This window comes from Notamacropus eugenii, chromosome 4 (assembly GCF_028372415.1).
Source record: "Notamacropus eugenii isolate mMacEug1 chromosome 4, mMacEug1.pri_v2, whole genome shotgun sequence".
NCBI classification, from domain to species: Eukaryota; Metazoa; Chordata; class Mammalia; order Diprotodontia; family Macropodidae; genus Notamacropus; species Notamacropus eugenii.
Window position 1 is genome coordinate 299,571,051 of NC_092875.1, and position 14,971 is coordinate 299,586,021.

The window sequence follows — 14,971 nt, forward strand, 5'->3', positions numbered from 1 at the left end:
CGATGGCACATGCCCCGCACAAAGATTTTATCTCCAAGAGATGGGAGGCAGAAGGGAAAGGCCGTTAAAGGCCCCTACTGCCTGCCTCACCAGAGCTCGAATCCGGTGGAGGGACCAAGAAGGCAAATGGCATGGCCCTGGAGTAGTTATAGCGAGAGGTCAAGGGTATCTTTGTGTCCAACCAGATGAAGCCGACCCAGGGACTGAGATCTGGATCCCCACATGATGGGCAGTTGAGCTGCGAGAAGCCGAAAGCAAGGAGGAGACGAGGGCGGAGAGGAAGGCACCGTCCAAAGCGGGTGTGCAAACAGCGTGAGATAACCATGCTCACACTTTTGATGGCCTTACAACAGTTCCTTCCTGGGTCCGAGGCTGTCCAGTCCAAATGGTACAACGCCACCCCCGCAGAGCAGCGAGCCGCGGATCAAAGGGGCGACACCTACTGGGCATTAGCACAGGGACTCCCCGCCTTATGAAGAGTTTCAGATTCAACAACTAATAGAGGAAGGACAGTTATTAGCTTCCACCCTCCAATCTTTCATGAATTCAGAGGTAGCAGCGTGGCATCGTCAGGACCACATAGACCATCTCCTCCAAAGCCAAATCGCCGCCCTGCAAGACACGGTAATTTGGCTAGGAGACCAAATGGCGTTACATCAACGCTATGAGATGTTACAATGCCATTATAAATATCGCCCACTTTGCGTGCTTAACCTCCCAATTGATTCCTCAACCTTCCCCAATCAATGGCCGGCGGTGCGCAAAGCCCTCCAGGGGGCTATGCTGGCTTACAACGCCACAAATGACATCCATCAGTTGGACTTGCTTATTGATCAGCTGAATAACCTTTCCAGAACGTTTGAGGAAAAGCGTGAACAAGAAGAGCGTTCCATCTTCGATTGGTTACAACGAATCCTGGACTTGCATTGGCTGCCAGGAGTGCTCTCCTCCGTTGCAGTTCTTGTCCTTATGTGTCTCGTCCTGCCGTGCCTCCTGAAGTGCCTCCTGCAGTTATTGACACGGGCACTGGAGAGTCTTAAAGGCGATGTCTTGTCTCTGAGACACCGCGAGGGCAGGTCCCCATGGGGGGAATCGCCCAACCTACCCGTGTAAAACAAAAAGGAGGAGATGTTGGGGGACAGCTCTGGACCGGGGTCCCCCGTGAGGACCGTGAGACGCCTGAGGGTCCGAACCTGCCCCCTTGTGGGGTACTGGGATGGCCCTGGTAACAGGCTGGCTCCACCCACGGGGAGGCACTTGGGAGGAGCTCGCCTGCCCATGGGAGGTACGGGGGAGGAGACAGGGGATAATAAAAGGGGATGACCACGAGAGCTGGAGGAAGAGAAGAAATGCAATAAAGCTTGCTGACTGCAACTCCTTTCGGGTGCTCTGCCTGTTTATTGCCCTCCCCCAACCGGAAGAGGGACCGGAGACGTCCGAAGACCGGGGATAGGTAAGTAGAAGGCGAAGGCCCGGGAGTCGCCCCGGGCATTCCATATTTGTCATTTTCCACTTGTTATCATCTTTTCCTTTGAATTTCTTTAATTGCTATTGATTTCAAGCATCTTTCATATGATTATTGGCAACTTTGATTTCTTCCTCTGAAAACTGTGTGTTCATATCCCTTCATCATTTATCAATTAGGAAATGGCTTAACTTCTATAAATTTGTCTCAATTCCCTATGTATTTGAGAAATGAGATCTTTATCTGAGAAACTCATTGAAAAGATTCCTGCCCACCCAGTTTTTTGCTTTTGTCTTTTGGCATAGTTTGTTCTGATGAAAAATTTAAATTTTGCATTATCAAAATTTTCCATTTTACTTTCCATGAACCTCTCTATTTCTTAATTTCTTATTTGGTTATGAATTCTTCTACTCTCCGTATATATAAAAGGAAACATGTCATGTTCAATTAATTTACATGTAGTATTACACTTTTTGTGGAAATCATGTTTTGCAATCTTTTGATTTAAGACTTTTGATTTTGTGACACAAACTTCTATGTTACCAAGGTAGACTTTTGTGGTCCGGTTTGTTTTTTTTGTTTGTTTTACTATTCTTTGTCCATTTTCCTTGACTATTTCTTAACTTTGGACTTTATGTCAGAGATGTATTTGGCTCACCTCTGTGGAGGAAGGTTTACTAATTTGAGTTTCTATCTTTCATATTCTTCTTTGCTTTCACAGACTGATCTGGGGTCCTGTCGATTTGCAGTGTTTCCTAAGTAGTGTGATCAGGGGAGAGATCTATTTGTTGTCCTTCTAATGCACTGTCTGGTCTTTACACAGGTAGGGTGTTTGTTCACAACTGCAATTGTCCTCCTTCATGGAATTTTAATTTGCAACTGGGTAATGGGCAACCAAGCTAGACTCAGACTGTCACTCTCATTCCTAGTACCATAAGTGGCACATGATTTTGTACACTCTGTTCCTATTATGGTTTCATAGGACTTCTTTCTGCCTGAGATTTCAGTCCCCTCACCATCCTTGAGTGTTAGACTGCTCCTCACTGTTGCTGCCATTACCACAACCCAGAGCCTCTTTTGCTGCACTGAGTTTCTGGACAACCACCAGCCTAGTGTCACAAAAGTTTTCTATATACATTTGTAAGTTATCTTCAGGTGGAAAATGACTCACTATGAAGTATTTCTTGGCTTCCCCATTCAATATATGATTTGGCATATTCTTTATGCTATTGTGGCAGAAGTTTCTGGGGAGCTATGGCAAGGTTGCTAAATTCTCATTCCATCATTTTTACTATATCCTACAAATTCCACAAAGTCATTTGATGAGATCTCCTCCACCATTGGGCTGCATCAATTGGACTGCCATTCAGAACCTTAGCATTTGTTTCACCTATGCTTAGGCACTAGAAAAGCTTTGTATGGACTCTAGCTTTATCATTTCTGTCCCTTTGTATTTTCACTTTTTGAAGTTCAAAGCTATCACCAATACTCCATTACCTAAAATCAAAGAAGAATGGACACAGCAGACACAGTATTAGGAACAGAGGAATGTGTTCATAGGCCATTGGGTGGTAGCTCTTGTGGGCAGATAAAGGTCTATTATATCTTTCTCTACTGAGAGTTTATATTAGTCCTTGTGTTCTCACTTGAGCAGAGCTAGACAAAACTGACCAAGAAGCTTACTTTGACTAGGAATACTTTTGAATGCATCTCAGTTCTAGACCATCAGTCCATCCAAATTCTGTATTTTCATTACATGGAAGGCAGATGAAAATCATTTACAGAAAGTTTGCATACTCCAAAGTCTGTATGGTCATTGTATCAGTCATGCATGGTGTGTATGCTAAGTAAGAAATGGAATTATTGAGTAGTCCAGTCACCCCCCTCCCCACTCCATTGTCTACATGTTAGTTAATGTTTCTGTGCAGAGCTATAGTTATACATCATTAACTGCCTCCTAGATCTATTGAATTGGACTTCCCACATATATCTCAAACTAAACATGTCCAAAACAAAATATATTTCCTTTAAAATTCATCAGTCTTCCAAGTTTATCTTTTTTTTTTTTTTACTTTTTAAATATATTTTATTTATTTTAAAAAACATTTCCCAATTATGTGGAAAATATTTGTCTTTCATTATTTAAAATTTTAAGTTTCACGTTCTCTCCCTTTAAAAAACTTTTCCCATTTTTAAAAAAACTTTTCCCCCTCCTTGAGAAAAGAATCAATTGGATATCAATTATAAATGTGGAGTTAGGCAAAATGTATTTCCATAATATCCGTATTGCAAAAGAATAAAATAAAAACAAATAAGGTAAAAAGTATGCTGTGATCTACATTCAGAGTTCATTCATTCTCACTCTGGAGGTGAATAGAATTTTTCATCATAGGTCTTTTGGATTTGTAATACCTCATTGTCTTGATCAGAGTAGCTAAGTCTTTGACAATTGATCATTGTTAACAATATTGCTATTCTTCTGTATAATATTTTCCTAGTTCTGAACACTTCACTTTTCATTAGTTCATGTAAGTCTTTCCAGGGTTTTCTAAACCACCCTGCTTATCATGTCATATCATAATAGAATTCCATCATAATAATATACCATAAATTATTCAGCCATTCCCCAACTAATAGCCATCTCCTAGATTTCCAATTCTCTGTCACCACAAAAAGAGCTGCTATAAATACACTTATGAATACGTCCTTTTTCATTTTCTTTGATTTCTTTGGGATACAAATCTTGTGGTGGGATTGCTGGGTCAAAAGGTATGAAGTGTTTTATAGCTCTTTGATTATAGTTCCAAATTGTCTCCAGAATGTTTGGACTATTTCTCATCTCCACCAACAGTACATTAGTGTCTCAATTTCTCTGCAGCATTCGTCATTTTTCTTTTCTGTCATATTAGCCAATCCAACAGGTGTGAAGTGATATCTGATAGATAATTTTCCTCATTCTTCCTCTCCCTTCCCCCTTCTCCCAAGACATTCCTCTTTCTTATCTACTCATTTTTTACATCATCTCAACCTAATCAATTCATTTGTATGCCATCTATCTATGTAGAATCTTTCTAACTTCTCTGAAATTTTTAATTTAATTGAGTCTCATGATTTCTCTTTTTTTATGTTAGTATCTGAGTCTTGTATTTAAAAGTCAAATTTTCTATTCAGCTCTGGTTTTTCATCAGTAATGCTTGAAGTCCTCTGTTTCATTAAACATCATTTCTTTTTCTTTTGAGAGATTATACTGGTTTTGTGTATAGGTTATATCTTGTTTGCAATCATATCTTTGCCCTTCAGTATATCATATTCTAAGCACTCTGCTTTTTAAAAATAGTAGGTACTAAATCTTGTGTGATCCTGACTATTGTTCCACATTATTTGAATGGTCTCTTTCTGGCTGCTTGAAGTACCTTGCCTTTGACCTAGGCACCCCAGCAATAATATTCTTAGAAGTTTTCGTTTTGGAATCTCAGGCAGTGATTCTTTGATTTTCTATTTAATTCTCTGATTCTAGGATAGTGGGGAAGGTTTTCCTGATAATTCCTTGAAATATGATTTGTATGCTTTTTCTTTGTTCATGGCTGACAGCCAATAATTCTTAAATTATTTCTACTTGATTTATTTTCCAGGTCAAATGTTTCTCTGATGAGGTATTGAATATTTTATTCTATTTTTTTGTTCTTTCAACTTTCTTTTATTGTTTCTTGCGTCATTAGTTTCTACTTGCCCAATTCTAATTTTTAAGCAATTATTTTCACTGTGGAATTTTTGTACTTCTCTTTCCATTTGGCCAATTCCATTTTTTTCAGGCATGCTTTCCTTCAATATTTTTTTTTTGCTTCTTTTCCCAAAGTATTGGGGGATTTTTTTCATAGTTTTCTTCCTTCCCTCTTTTTTCTTCACCTAATTTTTTCTCTATTGCTCAGCTTTTTCACTCTTCTACTGAATGATCTCAGCCAGAATCGTAGAATTGTTTCTGGTCATGTAGTACTGCTATGAATCAAGCTTGTCTCATTGTTGCTGGTACCCCTCCTTGTCAGGAGTCACTGTGTAGCCATAGGTATAAGAATTGAGATCTCCTTACACTAAAGTGGGTTCTAACCATTGGGGTAGGGTTCAGGCACACGTGCAAGCTGTTTCCCTCACTTTGCAATTAAACTTCTCTTTGATCCCTGCTTATCTTAACTCTAACCAACTTTGTTTGGCTCCAGTCACCCACAAGGTGGAGGCTGGTTGCATCTGGTTGACATTGATTGGTGTCAGAAGTAGGATTGGACATAGAGTGGGGTCATTGAACTCTCCAGTACCAATTGTCATGGACTAGACACCACCAGAGATTTATTTCTTTGCAGTCCGATCCTTACCTGGTGAGTCCTCTGTCCTTGTCGCTTTGCCAATCCTCCAAACTCTGCCTTGGGTGAACTTGACATTCTTTGTGAAGAAAACCCCAGGACCCTTCCCATGACCTAGTTTGTCCCAGGTCACTCTGGTAAAAATATCCTTGTTAATTGGCCTCTGTGCATACCTCTGTAAAATTTCAACTGTGTACTTAACTTCATGCCTCAGTAACTTGTGCATCTCAGCCAGACTTATTAAAATTAGAATTGCAATTGAGCACTTTGTTAGGCTTTGTTGTGACTGTCTGTATTGTATTGTCATATTACCTGTGTTTGTGTCTTTGTAAAATGTGAAATGTCTGTGTCATGTTTGTGTTGTGAGCTAGATTCTATTACTTTTAAATATGTAAAATACTACCAGCCAGAAAAAAAAATTCCTAAGGGCTATTATAGCCAGAGTTTTTAGAACACTGGAAAAGATTAATGAACATCCCATATCAGATTCCCAAATACAGGAATTATTAAAAAAATACAGAAAAACTTGAATTGCATTCTACCTTCCAGTCATACAGTTCATGGCTCAGGGCCCAACTGGTGGTGGCATAGCAGCTGCAGCAGAGTTCCCCACTGGCAGTAGCCCCAAAGGCCCTATGCCCATGGGCATCTTGCAGCTCACCCCTCTAGGCAAACATGGGAACATCAGGTGCAGTACATCCTATTCACTCTGCTCCAGAAGCTACAAGTGGCCTCAGGCCAACCAGTGCCTAGCCCAAAAGCTATAGCTGTCAAAGAGTTAGGCCCCATGGCCTGCATACACTTCACCCTGATACCAAGGAACTACCACCAATGGTAAGTTCTTAGAAGCAGCCACTCCAGACACTGTAATTCCCATTTGCTGACAGTACCCTCTGTCACACTCCCCAAAATCTGGTCAATGGCCCCATTGCAGGTCCAGCTCTTGGCAGGCCCTGCCCAGCTGCTTCCTGGGAAGATCCAGGTACCCCTGGCAGCACCTAGTGTGGCAGCATGAGGTGGGAGCAGCCAGCCTTTGCCCTTGTTGAGTCCACCCTTTTCTGTCCTAGATGAGGAAATTTATTAGCTGTGTAATTGTAGGGAAGGTATGTTATCCCTGCCCTAGTTTTTGGATCTGTAAAGAGTAAAATAATGTACCCAGCTCCCAGGGTTGTTAAAAAGATCAAAATAATATAATGATTGTAAAGTGCTTAATATAGTCATTGGCAAACGCTAAGCATTGCGTTATTATTATTATTTTAGTTTAATGTAATTGTTCCATACCTAGTAACTCAAAAGTGATTTTAAAATGCTAAAAGTAATAAGATCAATGATTTTTATATGTGATATTTTTGGAAATGCAATTGATATCATATGAAATTTATTGCTTGTATTATTATTGTATTTTTTCATTCTCCCATATTGTAAAATTTGAGAAGCCATTGTAACAGAAATGCTGTCAGACAAAATAACTTTTAATGCTGTTACACATGAATTGGGTTTTTAAAAGGTTCTGATAATAATAGATATTTGAAAACTGTTAAATATTTAATGAGATATGCTGTTATAAAGTAGCTAACAATAATATGTAATAGCATATTTTCATTTGAAATTCTCAGCTACTGTGAAAGTATATAGGGTGATTTAAAGATGTAGCTTCAACATATTAATGATGAGTTAATTATGAGTCATTTCCTGTATTTCTGATGCTTCAGAATATGGGTAGTTTTAATGTATTAATAAAGGATAATTGGAATGTTAGCTATTAGGGAAATATCAGGAAAGATATTCAAGCCCTAGGCTGTGGTTAGTGAAACTTTGCAACTTAAGGTAAAAATTCCTGAGATTGTAATTTACTGTTGTTCTGAGCTTTGATTATGGGGACAGTTGTATGAATTGTAATGAAGTCAATAATAGAAGCAGTCTGGAATAATAACACTCAGGAAACTGCTAAAGGTGGATATCTATGCCTGGAAAAAATTTTGGAGATGAACTTGGACACAGACTAGGTAAGAGCCTTCACTCTGTTTTCCCACTGTGCTATTTCCTTTCCAAAAAGGAAAATTCCCACCTGGTTAATCCTGAGTCTCACTTTTAACACTTGTGACTACATGATTGACTGTCAGATATGACTTATGTCTGAAATCAAACAGAGCTAAGGGAGTTTTTTCCCACTGCTATGATCTGTGACATTGTTATGACTATGTCACTCTTTTTCCTTTTATGCCAAATTTCTATAGTGGATTGATACTGGAACTTTTCTGAGTTACTTATAATGGTATTTGATTGGCTTCAAAATTTATCTGTCATGGAAATGCAGGAATTGAGTATGTTTTAGTAATAACTTCTCAAAATTGGAATTAGGATTCATTAAGGATCTTACACATGCATGGCCCTGATAATTATAAAACAAGTGAAATTATTTTCCCACTTTTAAGGTATGTGTCTGATAATTTTAAAGGGCAGAAGAGTTCATTGTGCAGTTACCCTCACAAATTTTTGAAAGATTCTTATACTAAGTAAAGGATTTAGGAAAGGAAAGAAACAGCAAATGGTATATAACCTGAAAATTTCTGAAATTTCAGAATTGGAGAACCAAATTTAAATTCGTCTGAGTTATCTAAAAACCTCTAGATTTGAAACCAGAAAAGCAGAGCCCCCTTTAGACCTGTCCTGAGAATAAAGTCTAATTATCCAAGAAAAGATATATAGGGACCAGATAACTACAGGAAACATCTGTGACTCAAAATGTGCTGGTTAAATGGATATAGAAAATGGGGTACTAGGATAAAGGAGATGATGGTATTTAATATTGGTGATAACAATTGTATTGTTTTGGTCTTTTATTTTAAGATGTTTTCTTGATTACCTTGGTGACAAGTAAATCTCCCTTCTCAAAACCACCCCATTGTATGCACTCTAAGTAGTTTGACCTTTACCTAACAATATAATTTTGTAATTAAGGGAATTGTGAGAAAACTTTATTGTATTGTTTGAACCTAGACCTGTGTGATTTGGAAACCAGATGATTTCTATATGTTGCTAAGTGACTCTTAACTGAACACCCATGTTATACTGACCAGAAACTCAGATTCAAAGATTAATGCAAGTTTTCTCTAAGGGCCCTTGCCAAGTCCTATTGACTAGTCCTATAGCTGTCAAACTTGTGGATGTGGACTCCTTGATCATCTGAAGAAAGTTCTGACTCCTGAATGGATGCAAAACCCTTCAGGGACCACAAAGTTCATCTAATATGGACCCAGAAGCAGCCAACATCCAGATGAGACATCTATCCCAAGATTCCAGATGAGTGCTGAGTATACTGTCCTAGTTTATTTTTTCTTCCCTTTTGTTATATGTCCCATCATCAAGGCCTTGATTTAATTGTGTTGGCATTTTATTTCTCAACATTCTTGCCCCACCTGTTTTCTATTTGCAAGCAAAAAATGGCTAACAATGATACCTAGAACATACTTCCCTAGGAGTTCCTTTTAAGGAACTAACCCCCTGGGCAACATCTTGTCCTGGCCCAACTGGCCTCTTGTGGAATCTTGGCTTATAACTGCTTCTCCTTTATTAACCATAAGGGTAATATGGTTCTTTCAGATCCCAACTCCCATGGGTCAAAATGGGGAAATGTAAAGATATTAGGAGACATGCTGTTTTCCAGAGCTAAGGCCCAATAAACAGGATGTGCTTTGAGCTTGACATGACAGCAATTCTTTTACTGACCCTCTGGATGATCTCAGCCACAACAAAATCCCAGAATTGTTTGTGGTCATGCTGCCCTGCTATGAATCAAACTTGTCACATTGTTGCTGCTACCCCTGAATGTCAGGTACAGCTCACTGTGTAGCTATAGGTATAAGTATTGATATCTCCCCATATTAAAGGAGGTCCCACCCCGTAGGGGTGAGGTTCTGGCACATACGTCCTTGCTTACAAGCTGTTTCCCTCATTTTGAAATTAAACTTCTTACTCTCCTATCTCTAGCCTGCTTTGATTGGTTCTAGCCACCCAACAATTAGGAGCTGGTTCTATCCAACTGACAAAAAAAATATTTATCTCTTCCAGAAATTCTTTTTGGGCTTCGGTCTAATTCACATCTTTTTCTCCTTGAGACTTGTAGCTGTTTGGACTTTATCATCTTCTGAGTCTGTATCTTGATCTTTCTGGTCATGATAGTAATGTTTTTATAGTGAAGTTATTTTTATGTTGTTTTCTCATTTTCCCACCCTATTGCTTGATTTTTGTGTCATATTAAGGTTGGGCTCTGTTCCCAATGTGGTAAATGGGAAGATTCAGGCTTTTTCACACAGCTGTATTCAGGGCCAGTTCTCCAGGTTTGGAAGGTTTTTTTGTGCTTCCACGGTGGCATGATATGGGGTGAAGAATGGTCCCTGCTCTCCATTTTCTAGCAACTGTTTAGCTTGGTTTCAATTCCATGGAACATCATACCCCGATGCCCTGGGCCCTCTACTGCCCCTTTCCCACTTTTTTCAGCTTCTTGTTTTGCATTATCTTCCTCAATTAGGTTGTAAACTCCTGGAGTAAAAGAATTATCTTTATTTTTCTCCTTTGTAACCCCACTTTATAGCACAGTGCCTGGTACACAATAGAGACTTAGTAATTGTTTATTGAGTTGAATTGAATCCAAATTTCCCAGGCTCCAAATGACTTGATATTTTATAAATGACCCCTAAAGCATGACCAAGTTCCTTTGTCTAATCCCAACAGGTATCTTTTGATCAGTTTTTAAAAAGTATCATTTAGTTAAAAGTGAGGGTTTTCAACCTAGGTATCACAAGATCCTGGCTTTATGGACAGATTATAAAAGGTCTATGAACTTAGATGAGGGAAAAATAATATTCCAAAAAGTTTCATTAACCTCTAATTAAAATTTAACATTTCCTTTTATTATAATGAAAAACAATCCCCCTGAGAAGTGTTCCATAGGCTTCACCAGATTGAAAAAGGGATCTATGACACAGAAGATTTAAAAAACCTCTGGTTTAAATTTTTGATTGATTTATTGAGACATATTCTCTCCTCCTTAAAGGATCATTCACTTTAAATGGAATACAGTGATTCGATTTACTCAATTAAGTCAACTCTCACACTTATTTTGTGAGATCCCTCTACTGAGAACTCTTTAGTAATTTCGTATTTACTTTTAAATAAATCACAAAATTTTTAACCTGGCACTCAAAGTTCTTCTCAGTTTGGTCCCTCCTTGCCTTTCTTCTTTTATTTCTAGTTTCTTTTTGTCTACCACACACTAATCAAATTGAATTAACCTATTTCTACTCCATACAAGCCAAGCTTTTTAATTTTTGCTTACATTTTTCCCTTCTTGCTGGATGATATGTATCTTGAATTTTTTCAGGGCTGAACATAAGTAATTCAATGAAATAGACATCTGTGTACTTGGAAATAATTTTTTCCTTCCTGATATCACTTTTATTTTCATGTAATTGTTTCATTGTTACGTATTTAACATATGATTATTTGATATTTGTAGGTGCACTGTATCTGCCTCACTGGACTGTATAGTCTATAAGGGCGGTGTCCATATATTGATCATCTTTGCATCTTCCTTAGTGACTGCCACAGTGCTTCGAATATGGTGGGTACCTAATAAATGTGTGAAGAATTAAAGAAACTAAGTGATATATTTCCAGTAGAATGTTGTATTGGCCTTTTAATAAACTCCCTTACTATTCCTTTCTTGCCACAGCAATTTAGCCTGTATACGTAACATACATCCAACACCTATACTATCATTAGTAAACCTTGAAGGAGTAATTGCATTTTAATAGGAGGCTCAAAGATTTGCAAATATTAACTTTCCGTGAATAATATACTATAAAAAGTATCTTTATCTATTAAATAAAATTATCATCCTCCTGATATTTTAAATATCTTTCAGAATTGGTTAGTGATATTTTTCTTATGTCTTAATTGTTATCTCTTATTTTACTTCCTGAAAATGAAAAAGAGGATGATACTCTATTGTACCAACCTTGTTTCCTTTTATGGAATTCTGGAAGAGTAAAAATTCACATATCTAAATGCAAATTCTCTATTTTACTAAGAAATAAAGCAGAAATAGGCAGCGTAGAGGCAAAGAAGTAATTCAGATTTTTTGTAATAGTGATTTTACTGAGAGCTGAAAGTGGTTAAATAAAACTCTAGAAAATGAGTAGACTTCAGTCCCGAAATTTTGGTGGAACAGCATATTTTATAATTTATGCAAAAGCTGAAATATAGACTCTAGAATGGTTCCCTTCAATTTCTGTGCCCTTTCTAATTTGAAACCCGTGTGTATTCAAATCTTGACTGGCCATTTAGTGGGAAATTAAGGCTTTGTGTCATAGATGAGTCAGGAAAGACTAATTAGCAATTCATGAATAACGTTTCTGTTGACACTTTTATTCCCTTGGCCAATTATTTTATTAAAAGCTCCTAACTTGATTGCAAGCCTTATTGAAATAGTGTTTTTCATAGGTAAGTTCTAGTTTCACAAGCTATCTCTCCAATTTTAAGTCTCTGAGACACGTATTTCAAAACAAGAAGATCAGACTCAGTCAACACTTACATTTCTAAGCCAGACCGACATCTTAGCCAAAACAGAGTTTTGAGGATAACATTATAAACAGATATGTAAATCATTGACTTATTGTTTTCATATAAGGTTGCCAAGTATTTATGTACATGTGTAATCAGAGAAAGAAAGAAAGAGAGAAAAAGAGAGAGATAGAGAGAGAGAGAGAGAGAGAGAGAGAGAGAGAGAGAGGAAGAGGAAGTGGGAGGAGGAGGAGGAGGGGGAGAGGGAGAGAGAGAGCATATTTCTCATAAATACTGCCTAATTTTATGTGTGTTTTAATAGAAGATAGCTTAAGAGAGGTACAAGACTGGAGAAGGTAGCCTAATTTCTACTTTTCTCCTCCTCCCCCTTCAATTTGTAGCCATACTTAGAATAACCAACCTATGCTCTCCCTACCAAAATGGTTCTAACCTGCTCTTGAAAGGAAATAACCAAGGTCATTGAATCTCAAAGACAGATGGATCTTTCTTTATACTTCTTTATAACTATACTTCATAACTACTCATATTCACATGTTTTTTTTTTTTTAACTTAAGTGAAAACAGGTGAAGGACATGAGAAATCAGTCAGTTAGTAAGCATTTATTAAGCATCTGCTATGTGCCAGGCACTTTACTAAGCTCTGAGGATGCACAATAAGGAAAGATACAGTCCTTGACCTCAAGGTGCAAATTTTTTTTACCACTTAAATCTTCATTATATTTTGGTTTTTTCTGAACAGTATTTTATTTTTTAATTACATGTAAAGATAGTTGTCAACATTCATTTTTATAAGATTTTGAGTTCCAAATTTTTCTCCTTTTTCACTCCTTTCTCTACCTCTCCAAGATGACAAACAATCTGATATACATTATATATATGCAATAATGTTAAACATATTTCCACATTATGTGGAAATAAAACGTTGTGAAAGAAGAATCAGAACAAAAGGGAAAAACGGCAAGAAAGAAAAAAAAACAAAATACAAAAATAGTATGCTTTCCTCTGCATTCAGACTTCATATATTTGTTTTCCCCCCCTCTGGATGTAGTTAGCATTTTCCATCACTATACTTTTGGAATTGTCTTGGATTATTATATTGCTGAGAAGAGCTAAGTTATCATAGTTCATTGTCACACAATTGCTGTTCTTGAGTACAATGTTCTCCTTGTTCTGCTCACTTCACTTAGCATCAGTTCATGTAAATTTTTCCAGGCTTTTCTGAAGTTTGCCTACTCATCATTTCTTTTTTTCCCTCACTTTTAAAAATCTATTTATTCATTTATTTAGCATTTTATTTTTCCCTAGTTACACGTAAAAAATTTTTTAACACTCATTTTTAAAACTCCGAGTTCTAAATTCTCTTTCTTCCTCCCTACTCCCCCCTAAATTGAGAAGGCAAGCAATTTGACATAAGTTATACATGTGTAGTCATGCAAAAGATTTCCCTAATAGACATTTTGTGAAAGCAAACATAGATCAAAAGGGAGGGGATAACCTTAAGAAAAAAATAAAAGATTTTTTAAAGTATGTTTCAATCTGTATTCAGACAATATCAGTTCTTTCTTTGGGGATGGATAGCAGTTTTCATCGTAAGTCCTTCAGAGTTGTCTTGGATCATTGTATTACTGAGAATAGCTAAGCATTTACAGCTGAACATCTTAAAATATATGTTTTTTACTTCGTACACAGTACATTTCAATTTTGCATCAGCTCATGAAAGTCCTTTCAAGTTTTTCTGAGAGCGTCCTGCTTATCATTTCTTACAGCAAAATAGTATTCCATCATAATCACGTAGCACAATTTGTTCAGTAATTCCCCAATTGATGGGCTTCCCTTCATTTTCCAAATGTTTGCCACCACAAAAGACAGCTGCTATAAATATTTTTTCTAAATGTGATCCCCTTTCCCTTTTTATGATCTCTTTGGTATACGGACTTAGTAGTGGTATTGCTGGATCAAAGGGTATATATAGTTCTATAACACTTCCAAATTGCTGTCCAGAATGGTTAGATCAGTTCACAAATCCACTAAAATGCATTAGAGTTACAATTTTCCCAAATATTCTCAAACATTCATGATTTTCCTCTTATGTCATATTAACTAATTGGATCAGTATGATGTGATACCTTAAAGTTGTTTTAATTTGCATTTTCCTAATCACTAATGATTTAGAGCATTTTTATATGATTACAGAGAGCTTTAATTTCTTCATCTCAAAACTTTCTGTTTATATCCTTTGACCATATACATCAATTGGAGAATGACTCATCTTCTTATAAATTTGACTCAGTTCTCTATATATTTTAGAAAGGAGGACTTTATCAGAAACACTGGCTGTAAAAATTGTTTCCCAGTTTTCTGCTTTACTTCTAATCTTGGTTGCGTTGGTTTTGTTGGAGCAAAACTTTTACAATTTAATGTAATAAAAATTATCCGTTTTGCATTTCATAATAGTCTCTTATTCTTGTTTGGTCATAAATTCTTCCATTCTCCATAAATCTGACAGATAAACTATTCCTTGCTCTCCAAATTTGCTTATGGTGTTATCCCTTATGTCTAAATCATT